This window comes from Mirounga angustirostris, unplaced genomic scaffold, assembly GCF_029215605.1.
Source record: "Mirounga angustirostris isolate CCGP_5_RB_7025 unplaced genomic scaffold, mMirAng1.0.hap1 SCAF_7, whole genome shotgun sequence".
Taxonomy (NCBI): domain Eukaryota; kingdom Metazoa; phylum Chordata; class Mammalia; order Carnivora; family Phocidae; genus Mirounga; species Mirounga angustirostris.
This window is the reverse complement of record NW_026991715.1, coordinates 70,471,834-70,486,195: the sequence shown is the minus strand read 5'-3', so window position 1 is coordinate 70,486,195 and position 14,362 is coordinate 70,471,834. Positions and strand designations below refer to the sequence as shown.

General features: G+C 38.6%; 1 non-coding gene across 1 annotated transcript; it reads left to right on the top strand.

Moving 5' to 3' along the window:
• The first annotated feature begins 2,004 nt into the window (after window positions 1-2,004).
• LOC123836338 (U6 spliceosomal RNA) lies at window positions 2,005-2,107 on the top strand. Its single transcript, XR_006788943.1, has one exon. It is a non-coding gene; the product is annotated as a U6 spliceosomal RNA (small nuclear RNA).
• The last annotated feature ends 12,255 nt before the right edge of the window (window positions 2,108-14,362 follow it).

The following is a 14,362-nucleotide window of genomic DNA, read 5'->3' as shown; positions in this document are numbered from 1 at the left end:
AGTAAAATAATGAGGGCCAAACAGGAGTTTCCGTAGTTTGCCTAAATCTGCTCAATCTTAACCATTTTAAAAGATATCTATCTTCAGGGGCGCCTGGGTGGCTCAGTCGTTAAGCGTCTGCCTTCGGCTCAGGTCATGATCTCAGGGTCCTGGGATCGAGCCTACATCGGGCTCCCTGCTCAGCGGGAAGCCTGCTTCTCCCCCTCCCGCTCCCCCTGCTTGTGTTCCCTCTTTTGCTGTGTCTCTCTCTGTCAAATAAATAAATAAAATCTTAAAATAAAAAAAAGATAGAGTTTCTACATTAAAAGGGTCTGCCAAGTGCCCAGAGCAAAGATTTCCAAATATTTCAGTGTTTTTTTGGGGGGGGGGCTGGGCGGAAGGATAATTTCGGGCCACATTTTTGGATAATATATTTATATTACTGCTTTTTGAGTCTGCAGAATTAGGCATTATCTACTGACTTCCTAACATGGCAGATTTAGATTCAGTACTGCTTCACCATTACCCCTTCATATCTACCACTCTTCTCATCCTCACATCCACCTTGTATAATTATATTACAATTTTGGTTAAATCAATATTCAATATTTACATTGTTATGACAATGTAAAAACTATTCACAGCTGAACTATGTAATATTTTATAATTTTTTCTTTCCTGCATAACCTTTTGTTTTCCTTAATCTTTCTTTACTTGCAAAATTGCGAAGTTCATGAAAGAGAGATTCAAACAGTCATTAAGAAACAGTCCCCTCCTCTGATCTGCTATCCTTGCTTCTGAGTTACCCTCATTCTCAGCCAAGCACCCCGAGCAAGCAGACTCTAAGCAGCTCTACCTCAAACTAGCAGTGTAGAAAAACCTCAGCAGATAAAGGGAATCTTTTTCTCAACAGCTGCAGTAAGAGAATCAATCTCTTACTCAAGAGGATGTGCTACCCTTTCTGTTCTCCTGAGTCATCATCACTTTAGCTAGGCGTGGAGTCAAGTTTTATCTGAGCCTCAAGGCTTGAGAATAAGGCAAAGAGTCTCAGCAAATAAAGAAAACAGGCTGAGAAAAATTTTATTTTACCTTTACATCTGTAACAAAAGCATAGTTCAAACTCAACAGTTAGTCCTAGAATTTTACAGGCTAGAAAGAACAAGAATAAGTGATTGCCTCTGGGTTGAGGAAACATTATATAAACCAACTTTTCAAAGTTTAAAATTGTCCAGGAGATAATAGCATTATGATTTTAGAGCTAATTGAGGGATTTTGTACTGATACTCAAAAAGCAGAAATGACTATATTAATCAAAATTAAGGCAAAATGAATTTATGGCATCTTTTAATATCACAAACATGTTTTATTTTTGTTTTTAAGTAGGCTCCATGCCCAGTGTGGAGCCCAGTGCAGGGCCTGAACTCACGACCCTGAGATCAAGACCTGGGGTGAGATCAAGAGTCGGATGCTTATCCGACTGAGCCATCCAGGTGCCCCACAAACATGCTTTTATTCAGTTCAGCTGATCTTTTAAATGTTGCATTTAATATTATTTTTGATGACTATTGTGACCTACACAACCTATTCAGTGAGGCAACCAGTGACGTTATGTATTAGTACTTAGGCTACTCTACCACTGTGTGAGACTTTAGCCAAACAATTTTGGTCAATCTCTCTCTCTCTCTCTTTTTTTTTTTCTTTTAGGGGCAGAGGGAGACGGAGAGAGAGAATCTTAAGCAGAGCCTGACCTGGGCTCACTCTCACGACCCTGAGAGCATGACCTGAGCCGAAATCAAAGAGTTGGACGCTCAACTGACTGAGCCATCCACGTGCCCCACAAACAATTTTGGTTCCTAAGGAGGCAAGGCCATCTTTATTTTCCCTTCTTTTTTGGTAATATGTATCTTTTAGCAAATTAAAAGTCCTTAGCTGTACGTCAAATTTTTTGCACTGTAATAGGATCAAGAGGGTTAACTGAAAAAAAAAAAAAAAGTACCAGCAGAATTTCAAAAGTAATGAACAGGTGCTTGCTTCAGCAGCAGATACTAAAATTGGAACAATACAGAGAAGATTAGCATGGCCCCTGCACAAGGATGATACACAAATTCATGAAATGTTCTCTGTATAAATAAAAATAAATAAAATGAATAGATCCATAGTTCAGATATCCTCTTAGTAGTGCCTTCCACCAATCCTTAGTGTTGCCATATTTATATTTGTTTTATGATTCTTTTATTAGTCTCTCTGAGGTATGGCTATATTTATATCTAAGCTTACAACTAAAAATGTTCATTATGCATTTATTTATCAGTGTTAAGAGGACTATGATGACCACTTTTAGTTTATGACAATATGACCTTGCCATTTGCAAATAATGATAATAACAACAGTTAACAGTAATTCTCACAAAAGCTCTACGAGTTAGATACTATCATTATTCCCAGTGTACTGATGAGGACACTGAAAAAGAAGACAGAAACTTACTCAAGGCAATACTACTAGATAGTAAGAGCCCACCTGGTCTGAACCCAAAGCCTACACAAGGTAATAAACTGTAAGACAGCATCCATGGGGATGTGATAGCCTACCTACTTCTAATAATACCTGAAAAAGAAAGACACCAAGATGCATTTGGTACAGCATACGTAACAAGCCAAGAGGTCTATAACTTGACCAAAAAGGTCACGTTGTGATGGTTTGTAAGTGGAAGAGACTACTCCTTGAGTCCATCTGCTTAGTACTGTAAGTATAAAAATGGTAAAATAAGTTGGTAGGAATAAGAGCCCCCCGCCGTGGAGAACACTTCTTACAAATCTGGAGGAAGAGAATGTTCTATTAGTGTGTTGTCACTCATTCTCTTCCGCCATACCACATTCCCTCCCAACCTTTACTCTTTAAAAAGTTTTCTTAAAGTATTTTGTCATAATATGCATGAAGTACACAAAAGGTACAGAGAATAACAGAACATGCATGTACCCATCGTTCAACTCCTAAATTCTAACATTTTGCCCTACTGGCTACTTTTTGGGGTTGTTTAAATTCTGTGATAGGTTAGAGTTTAAATAGTATATAGAACATACCTGTATGGCTTAAAGAATAATAAAATGCATACTTAGATAATCTCCAGCAAACCTGAAAAATAAAGCATTACTCCTACCTTAATAGCCCCTCTGTGTTTGCCTCGCTAATGTTGACAGTTTGACTGAATACAGAGTTCTAAGTTGAAATAACTTTGCCGCAGAATTTTGAAGGCACTGTTCCATTCCTGTTTGGCGTCTAGGATTGCTGTTCAGACATCTGATGCCATTCTGCTTCTCTAGCCTTTGTGTGTTAACCTGCTTTTCACCCTCTATGGAAGCTCTTTGCCCCTGGTGTTTTGAAATTTTACAATGATGCATCTTGTTGTGGGTTTATTTTTATCTGTGTGTTGAGCACTCTGTGAGCCTTTCCAATCTGGAAATTCCTGAACTTCTGCTCTATGAAATACTATTATATTACTTTTTTTGCTGTTTGTCTACATTCCCTACTTGAATTTTGGATATGATGGGATGGTGTCTTAACTTTCTTTTATTTTCTCTTATTTTTTTATCTCTTCGCCTTTTTGCTCTACTTTCTGGGAGATTTTCTTATCTCTGCTTTAAGTTTCTCTAATTTATGTTATGTTTATAATTTTCAGTGGCTCCTGTGAGATAATATATTGGTCTCTGCTCCTGGTTCCTGGCACAGAAGTGCTTAGGAAACTTAGAAGAGCACCAGGAACATCTTTTGTTCTAATGAGGTGACTCTAGGGGGGTTGCTGGATGGGGGTTGGTCGCCAGAGAGACCAAGCCATGATTAGAAGCTTGGAATTTTCAGCCCCACTCCCACTTTCCTAGAGATGGGAGGGAAGCTGAAAATGGAATAACTGATCATGCCTACATGAGGAAGCCTCCATAAAATCCCAATAACATGGGGGTTCAGAGCACTTCCCCGTTGGTGAATACATCCACACCAGGAGGGTGACATACCCCAAAATTACACAGGGACAGAAGCTCTTGCCCTCAAAACCTTCTCAGAACTCCTCCTACGTATCTCTTCATCTATATCCTTTATCATATCCTTTAATAAACTGGTAAACGTAATAAGTGTTTCCCTGAGTTCCAGAAGCTGCTCTAGCAAATTAATCAAACTTGAGGGGAAGTCATGGGAACCTCTGATTTGTAGCCAAATCTGACCAAAATTGTGGGTAACTTGGGAACCCCTATTTGTGATTAGCATCTGAAGTGGGGATCTGTCTTGTGGGCCTGAGCCTGTATCCTGTTGGATCTGATACTCTCTCCAGGTAGATAGTGTCAGAATGGAGTTAAATTGCAGAACACCCAACTGGTGTCGTGGAGAATTGTTCGGTTTGGGGAAAATTCGGCACACATCTAGTGACCAGAAGTCTCAGAAGTGACACAGAGAAGTGCTCTGTGTGAGTAGTCCAGGAGAAAGGCTCAGGAGGGGGAAACTAGTGGTTTTTCTTACACAGCTCCTTTTTCCTGTCCTTTTAATAAAGCATCTTATTTTTTTTTTTTTACAGCTGCACTATGTTATTTATCGCTCTGAATATATAAAATAACTTAAACACGTATTTTTCTCTCCTTTGTGTGGTTTGTTTTCTTAAGAATGCTTTTTTATGTTTCTTTGTTTTAGGTCTGCTTCTGATATTCCTCAATACCTCATAGTGTTCCCTGGCTGCTAGCTGTCATTTAAGAACGGGGTGTTAAAAAAACGTTTGGAGCTCCACGTCCACGCAGGGGGCTTACTGACCACAAGTTTGCTTCCAGGTGTTTTGGTTAAACCATTTCACTGGGGAACGGCTGGCATCTGTGCCTATGGGTGCTTGCGAGGACCCCAGGACAGATTCTTCCTTTCTCCTTCCTTGCCAGGCAAACCTGATTGCTAATGTTTCAGAGCCAAGAGGCGGGTGGAGGAATGGTGGTATCCGCATAGCTACAATGTAAACATTTCATTCAATTGGTTAGGTTTTCATGGTTAGGTTTTCATTGCTCAGCTATGCCCCGAGACCTCCAGTCGAGAAACACTGTGTTCTCTCCTCTGGGGGAGACACCTCCAGTGCTCTGCTGAAGAAGAAAAATAGCAGTCCCCTGGCTCTATGAGTTACAAGGCTTTGGGTATCTTACTAATTCTTCAACATTGAGTAAATCCTCCTTTTTGAGGCCCAACTTTATTCCCACTTCCAAAATTATCAGATACTGCCAGTGCCGGGCTGTTTGTGGGTTTTGAGGTATATGCTGGGTTGCTTTTTCTACTTTCTCTACTGTCATTTTAGAGTAGGAAGCATCTTGAGTTCTGCTAAGTCCATCTAGTTTCAGATTCCTAGTCAGACTTCTCATTCTTTTTGTTCTTGTTTAAAAAAACCTTTATTTTTATTCTTGATGTTCTGCAGTTGATCTGTGACAAGTTTAGGGATGGATTTCACTTCTCTTGCTTGGAGTTCCTTATGTACCTCCACGTGAAGATCTGTATCTTTTACAGTACTAGCATACTTTCAGCTACACTTAAATATATTTGTATCTCCTACTAGCAGTTCTAATGTACGTATCATTGTGCAGAATTCTGGAAAATTTTTTTAATCATCTAGCTTACTTATTCACTCTTCTGTGTCTATAAACTGCTTTTAAATTGTTATGTAGAGATTCCTTTTTTTTTTTTTTTTTTTTTAAGATTTATTTATCTGACAGAGAAAGACAGCGAGAGAGGGAACACATGCAGGGGGAGTGGGAGAGGGAGAAGCAGGCTTTTTGCGGAACTGGATCCCAGGACCCTGGGATCATGACCTGAGCCAAAGGCAGACGCTTACCATCTGAGCCACCCAGGTGCCCCGTATGCAGAGTTTCTAATTTTAATTATTATGTATCTTATTCCTAGAATTTCTATTTAGTTCTTTAAAAATAATTTCTTTAAACATGTTAAACATGCTTGTTATCATATACTCCATAGCCTATAATTTCAACATTTGGCCTTTCATTTTTGTTGCGATGATACTCCGTTTTCTTGTTTTTGTTTCTCCTACTTGTAGTGGCTTGTTCTGTACTATGTTCTGAGATTTTTCATTCTTTACTCCTGTTTCTTGGAAATGTATTTATGAGAACTCTTTGAGACTTGGATTTAAAACATCTGCATTTTTCCATACATTCTACCAGGAACACTGCCAATCCAGGACCACATTAATGTAAATTTTTAGTTTGGGCATTTTGAGCCATATACAGAGTATCAATTCTGACCCTAAACTCGTGTTGACAGCTACCCTGAGGTTAAATATTATCAGGACTTCCTACCCTCATCCGGAGTTAGTGCAAAGGGAGCCAAGTTTCTTTACTATTTCCTTTTTTCTTAGTTATCCCACTGAGAGGTTTTTGCTGTTGTTGAGAAAAGGTCTTAAGTAAGAATTTCTGTACCAAATGGGTCCTCAAGTTTATCTGTTATCACTTATATTAAGCCATTAAATCTGAACCTGTAGACCCTCTAGAATTAGATCATGGTCTGCCATGCACTTCCCCCCTTGAGTGGAGGAAATTAACCAACACCTTGTTCTGCAACATGGCCCTCTTCCGTAGTTCACATTATGGTGAATCAGATCACATGAGTTGTAAGCAAACCAGGGATTATCTCTAACCTTAACAAGCTCTATCTCAAAAAGACATATAAAACATCTAAACACCCACAAAAATACACAAAAAATTACATTTAAGTTTAAATGTATGAATACTTATTAAGCATAAAGGAGAGAAAGATGGAACTGACTTGTGGGAAAGGAATCCTATAGCATGAGGTGAACATACACAGGCAACTATGGCAGTGAACCCAGCCTGGCTGTCCTCATTTAACCCTCAGCTGCACGCTGACGAAACATTCACTTCCCGTTTGGCAGCTGGAACATTTTTAGCAGCCATGGAGTCCAGACATGCACACATTTAGCTCCTCAATGCTGCTCCTGATTGACAGTCCCTAAAATGGAATCTCTGGAAATTTGGTCATTTAGAGTCTAAAGCAAAGTGTATTGTTCCTTTTTCCAGCCAATGTTATTCAACTGCATTCCTCATACAGCCTTAAAATTGCATGGTGCTAAGCATGGATTTTTCCACCGAATGAGGAAATCCTGACTTTAATGTTAGTCTCTTTCTCAATGACCCCAAGTGGTAGGGAACAGGATCACCATCTTTGGAGACATAGTACTGTAGTTAGCTGCCACAGAAAACAACCTTACAGAGAAGTTGAGCTTATTAGAGGAAAAAGGAAATTAGAGGTCAAAAGACCTCAATTTTTTGTTTTTCTTCCCTTTGCCTGATACAACTTAGCAGAGAAACACAAATTTGTAGGTGTGGATCTCTTGGCCACTGTGCTTGACACATACCCCACAAAATCACCCAAACTCTCTTCCTCTTCTCCTTCCCTAGCACACTTTTCTACCTCCCATTCCAATTCTAGTGTGTTTGTGTGTACAACTTGATAAGGTATCATTTACATGAAAATGCAAAAGGCCATTGTAAGACACCGAGAAAAGGTAAGAGTTCTACTAGAAATCAAATATAATGTAAGAAGTGGGAACCTTCAAAACATCAATATTTATGAACAAGATAAAAAAAGAAGAACATTAATGGACATTTCATATTATATGCTAAATTTTGGGAAAGGCTCTAGAAAATAAGATATGAAATATATGCAGTTTTCCAGCAAGTGCTTACAAAATGCTTTGAATTTATAGTGTAAAAAAAAAATCTGCATTTCAGTTCTAACTAGTCACATGTCCCAAGGTTACTTTCTTTCCCTGTGTAAAATGGGGATAATTCTAATAATCCTAGAATCACTAAACATCTTTAAAATGAAAGGTGTCATTATTACTATTAAGCTCAGATCCTTTGAGATAAGACCAATAAGAGTTTTAAACTAGTGACTTTGATGAAAAATTCTGGGTAATCTGTTAGAAAATCATCTAAAAATTTGGGGGGTGATGGGCCAATATAATTAAATGAAGAACTTTTTTCCATTTTTCAGATAATTTTACAGGGGACGTATAGATGGAAATAATATATTAAAGCCTACCTAAAAATGTGATGGAACACTAGATACTGGGTTTTGGTTTACCTCTGATTCATAGTTCAAATACTTAATAGTTTTAAGGAAAACATCTTGTATATTTCTGATAAGTGTGATAATGGCTTAACAAATATTTTCTGAATAGTTTCTTCATTGCCAGCTCAGCACATGCGACACGCTGCTATCAGTGATGCTTACTCAAAGCCCACAATCAAGCATTTCTTCTCTCCCATGCATGTACAGGGGCTACAATTTGAAGGTCATGCATATCTGTGCAATGACAAAAAATTGTGTGATTTCATGTGTAATTTACAAGCATGAAATGGAACTTTAATGTATTATGTAATATTTTGGAAGTTTAAAATGTTACTATTTCTGCTAACACTTGTTACTGGTGATTTTGTATTAATTTCAAAATAGCTCAGTTTGAGTTATCTTCAAGACAAACACACTTTTTCCTTCAACAATGAAAACAACCAATGTCATTATAATTAAATATTGCTATGTTTATAATACTTTTTATGTTAATCATGTGCTGGCCAGCTGATAGTCAACTGGCTAGTATATACATGCAGGGAGGCCAAAAACAAAATTTCATAAAGCCTTTACCTCTCAGTGAAAAATAATAGGGTTTTTGTTTGTTTGTTTGTTTTATCAATTAAGAATGGATGGGGGAGTAGAATTTAAACACCAGGAATCTTTAATTCAAATAAATCTTTAGTTCTTTCCTTTGAGGTATAAAATTATCATTAATAATCATTACTGTTGACACTAAGGAAGACTGCATCTTGGCAGTTGTCTTGTTTATAAACTAGATTCCAGACTCACATATCTTATGTCCAATATTCTCAACTATAACCCAAAAAGCTGCCTGAAACAGTTAAACAAGAGTTTTAACAGGTCAAATTCTATGTGCCTTCCAGTGGATAAAGAGGTATGTTTTGTCAGTGGATGCTAGAGAGCTGGCATAACCCGACTCATGAGAACCAACCATGAGCATGTCTTCGTAACTCCATTTTTTTTTTTTAAAGATTTATTTCTTCATTTGACAGAGAGAGACACAGCGTGAGAGGGAACAGAAGCAGGGGGAGTAGGAGAAGGAGAAGCAGGCTTCCTGCGGAACAGGGAGCCCATTGTGGGGCTCGATCCCAGGACCCTGGGATCATGACCTGAGCTGAAGGCAGACGCTTAACGACTGAGCCACCCAGGCGCCCCCATAACTCCACTTTCAATGATGTCATATTGATAGTTCAAAATCAGCTATGGTAGGAGTACTTATACCACAGAAATGGGAATACACTGTAAGTCGGGTCTTTTTACCCAGAAGGGCCAATTATTAAACCTTTTCCAGCATATCACTATTTAGGGCGGAGGGGAGGAAACACGGATTGTAGAAAGGCAATGGAATTTGGAAATGGAGTTCAGAGTTTGCTAGTCAAATTTAGAATTGGAAAATATTATTCAAAATGTCATGTATTTGAAGAGTATTTTCATCTTTTGTGAGATCAATTAGTTTTGGAAAATTTGGCAGCAGCCTACTAGGAATTTTAAGTTACGGAAGTTCTGAGGAATCTAGTGTATTTATAAAAGGGATATGAAATATAATCAAATGAGTATCTAATCAAGTACCCTGGTTCCAGTCGGCTCCAGGTTATCCTAATTTGAAACAAAAAGAGTCTTCCTTAGAACCTCAGCCAAACTTGATATGAAGGGTCAAAAGACCTTCAAATGTAGGATGTGAGTTGGAAAGTAAATGCATATACACAGGCAAGGACCCGGTTATTATATTCTCTACTTTGTACAGCCAATTTAAGCCAGTTTCCACTACAGAGCAATGGAAACAAAGTTCTAAGATGTTATAATTTGACCCAGTTGAGTTCCACAGTGGAACTTTACAAAGAAAAACTCATTGTTATTATAGCTCATCTTCAATATGTAATTTGATTGATAGGCAAAATATAGAACCAGTTATTTTGAATATTATATGAACCCATAGGGCATCCTACCTATTATAATCATTTACAAGTAATAAACAGATATATATTCAAATATGTGAAGCCACTATGATATCCAGATGATAAGGGGGCCTATTTTTTTTTTTAAAGATTTTATTTATTTATTTGAGACAGAGAGAATGAGAGAGAGAGAGAGAGAGCACATGAGAGGGGGGAGGGTCAGAGGGAGAAGCAGACTCCCTGCCGAGCAGAGAGCCCGATGCGGGACTCGATCCAGGGACTCCAGGATCATGACCTGAGCCGAAGGCAGTCGCTTAACCAACTGAGCCACCCAGGCGCCCAAGGGGGCCTATTCTTACAACTGTCATTTTGTTATTAATCAATATGCCATGTATCACCTTCCTTGGGTTATTTTTTCTCCATGTACTCTATGTCACATGATGTATTTTTCTCACTGTTCTTATACATCTATATCCATCCACTGTGATGTGCAGGCCTATGAGGGCAAGGGCCATTCTGTTTGTTCATGACTTTATCTCCACTGCTATGGCCTATGTCTGTCCTGCACATGAAAGATAATGAATATTTGCTGAATAAATGAATGAACTGATTGGTAGAGAAGATCCAATGATTGAAAGTTTTCAGGATTCACTTGAGATTTTACAGTAACCATTAAAATCGGAAACAGAGACAAGGCACATACAAACCTGGCATTAAAAAAAAGTGTACCTCATTTAATAAGCATTAAAAGTGTTTCAGGTATAACTTAATATAAATAATTAAGAAAATATCTTGCTAGCAGTTTAGCTAATAAGAAATGGTAACTTCCCTCAGAGTGAAATGAGGTTGCCATTAATGAACCTGATTTTAAGGAGTAAACTCAGTCATGCCTAAAAGTTCCAGAGAAGACAACTTTCAACAGTGCAATGAATTAAGATGGTTTTCCTTCCCTGTTCTGGAGATCCACATTTTTACTGAGAATTTCTTTTAAAATATTTAAAAGTGGTCACAGGGAATTTATATTCCCATATAGGTATACTTTTATTTTCAACAACTTCTCATGTTTATTTATTTTTATGGTTACTATATTATAAAAGGAATGTAAGAAATTTTATTTTTTTAATTTATTTTAAAGATTTATTTATTTGAGAGAGAGGGAGAGTGCAAGCTGGGAGACAGGGAGAGGGAGAGAGAGAATCCCAAGCAGACTCCCTGCTGAGTGCGAAGCCCAACGTGGGGCTCAATCCCAGGACCCTAAGATCATGACCTGAACCCAAATCAAGAGTTTGATGCCCAATGACTGAGCCACCCAGGCGCCCCAAGAAATCATTTTAGAGCCACTGTAGAAACAGCTTAAGAGAAAATTCGTACCTATTTAGCAGATATGGGCTGGACAGTAGGAAGATAGCCAACTCAGATGAATTCAATAATCCAGATTCACAGTATACAGTATTAAAAGTCATTAGAAAATAGTCTAGGTTTTTTCATTTGGCTTCAATTATATAAAGACAGTAGTAAATAAAGCTATACTTTTCTTTCTCATATGATATTTTAAAAATTTTGTTATCTTGGGGGGGGCGGTAAATTGCTTTATTATTAACAAAAAGTCTCTATCTGATAGCCTGATAGTGAGTTCCTAGGAGGGCAATGGCTTTGTCATCTGTAACATCTAGCATGAATCTGAGATCATAATCAGTTCTCAATAAATATTTATGGAATGAACATTGCATAACTGATTTAATAATGAAACGTCTTTGCAACTAAGGCTATAAGCTTTGAATTCAGAGTAGACTAGATATTTTGGTCCCTAAAATTCATTTTCTTCATTATCTCCCTTTATTCTTTGTTAGCTCTGAGAGAAATTCCGTATCTGGAGCCAACAAAGGAAATATAAATGTACAAAATAGTATTTTTAATACATAAGTCCATGTGACCTTTAAGAAGAGTCCAAACTCAATTGGCTGAAAAGTTTTCTGTGGGCAAAGCGTTTTTCCAAGGTCAGAAGAGTTCAAAGAACACAGCAAACTTTAAGGAACATGCCAGTGAATTTTGTGAAAGTTGTTTTTGTGTGTGTGCAAAGACACAAGGTTTGGCTGGTCATTCTGGTCTCCAGATGGTCACAGGATGCAGCCAGTAATGACCATGGAACATCCTGAAACAGATTGTTAGTTTAATCAAGCAACATAGTCTCATCTGTCTGCTAGTGAGAGAGAATTGGTTAAAAATGTTGAATGTTCTCTCTCATTTCTATTACCATCCCAGGCTAAGTGACTATTATTTTTCAGCTGAATTACTGTAATGACTTTCTAACTAGCTGCCTCTTTAATAATCTTGCTTCCCTAAAATCTATTTATACTGCAGCCTTAGAGATGACTTTAAAACCTAATTTGGATCTTGCCACTTCCAGCCTTAGAGAAATTCTTGGCTTCCCATGGTAGTTAGGATACAGTGCAAACATTTTTACCATAGCCCTCAAGGCCCTGCCTGATTAAGATTTCACCTTCTTCAATTGTTTTTTATGCCACCATCCCTATGACTTAGTGCTCCGCTACACTGAGCCTTCATGGTCCCTCAAAAGCCCCATGTTCCTTCTTATCTTAGGGCTTTCTTCCCCTGTGTTCTTCCCGCTCCCTACAACATGCTTCTTCACAGTTCAGTACTACACGTACTATTCTAGACATCTCTTTAAGTGTTAGGCAGCAGCCCTCAGTGGTCATGTTTTCTAGGCCAGGCTGGTAATGCTTCACGACCGAGGCAATTCTCAAATTTGAAGATGGGTAAGTATTCCTAGGCAGACAAGTACGACAAAAGTGTAATCTCAAGAGAGGAAAGACAATAGATAAAAAGAGGCAAGAAACCATTTGGCATAGAAACAGCAGTTGACATTTGTTAAAATAAGGAAAAAGAGACTGGGGATGAAGTTTTGAGAGAAGGGATCTCTGCTCAGGACATGTTGAGCTTGCTTGACCTGTGGCTGCAGGATGGAGAGCGTGAAGAGGCAACTGGCTACGTGGTGAAGAATACGGGTACATATATAAGGGAACGGGCCTAGGTGTTATGCATGCATACTCTTTCCTAGGAAAATATTGGAGAGTAATAAAAAAAATAAATAAATACCAGCATTTAAATAGCAGGCACCCACGGGGCGCCTGGGTGGCTCAGTTGGTTAAGCGACTGCCTTCAGCTCAGGTCATGATCCCAGGGTCCTGGGATCGAGTCCCGCATCGGGCTCCCTGCTCTGCGGGGAGCCTGCTTCTCCCTCTCCCACTCCCCCTGCTTGTGTTCCCTCTCTCGCTGTGTCTCTCTCTGTCAAATAAATAAATAAAATCTTTAAAAAAATAAATAAATAAATAAAATAAATAAATAGCAGGCACCCGTAAAGAAGATAAAGAAAGAGTGGTCAGAGAAATTTTCTGGCAACAAGGGAGGTGACAGTGAAGATGGAAGTGTCCATGGCAGAAGCACAACAGATAATTTAAGTAAGGTGAGAACTAAAAAGACCAAGGGATTTGGAAATAGGAAAAGTCTTTGATAAGTTTTACCAGAGAAGTGTGAGAGACTGAGCTAAAAGGAAAGAAGAGAAAATGGGATATAAAGAAAAGTAACCAGAGATTGAAACCCATTCCTTCATGGAGCTCAGCTATGAACAAGAGGGAGGGGTAGAGAAACAGGGCAGCCAGCTGGGAAGGGAGTGTGGAGTTGAGGAAAAGTATTTTAATTGTATTTTTTATAGTAGTGAGATAAAATGTGTTTTATAGGGGGAAGAAAGGTTATACTGAAAGGTAGTTTTCTAAGGAAACAATCGATGACACAAAATATTATTAGAGAGAATAGGGGACCCACTTTTGAACCAAAGAATATAACTTTCAGTGAAGGGGCAAACTCTTGAGATAAGAAAAATGAACCATGAGCTGGCTAAACACCTATTTACTGCAATTATCTGTGAGGTAGGAGACACGGTCACTGCTAAGAGGCCAGGGGATGTGAAAAGTAGCAACTTAATCTCAGTCACTTTACTGGTGTATCTGATGGTGCGAAACCATAGTGGTTTTATATGTCAAGGGTTCCCAGTTAGGAGGACTTGCTCCACACATAAAATACTACGACATTTCTGCAGTTAAGTGCACGTGGTCTGGTCTAGTCTCTCCTGGACCAGAAATAGGGCTGCAAGACGAGAGGAGGAGGTTTGAAAGTCAAGGATGTGAAAGGAGAGGGGACAGCAGGTGAAATCGTCTGGGACAGGAGAGGCCCTCAGAGTGATGGCTCCTTTTTTGATGTGGGCCTTGGCACTGCCTTCTTTTTGCCAGTAGAGTGCATTTTCGGAATCACTAGAATTCTAGGCACCA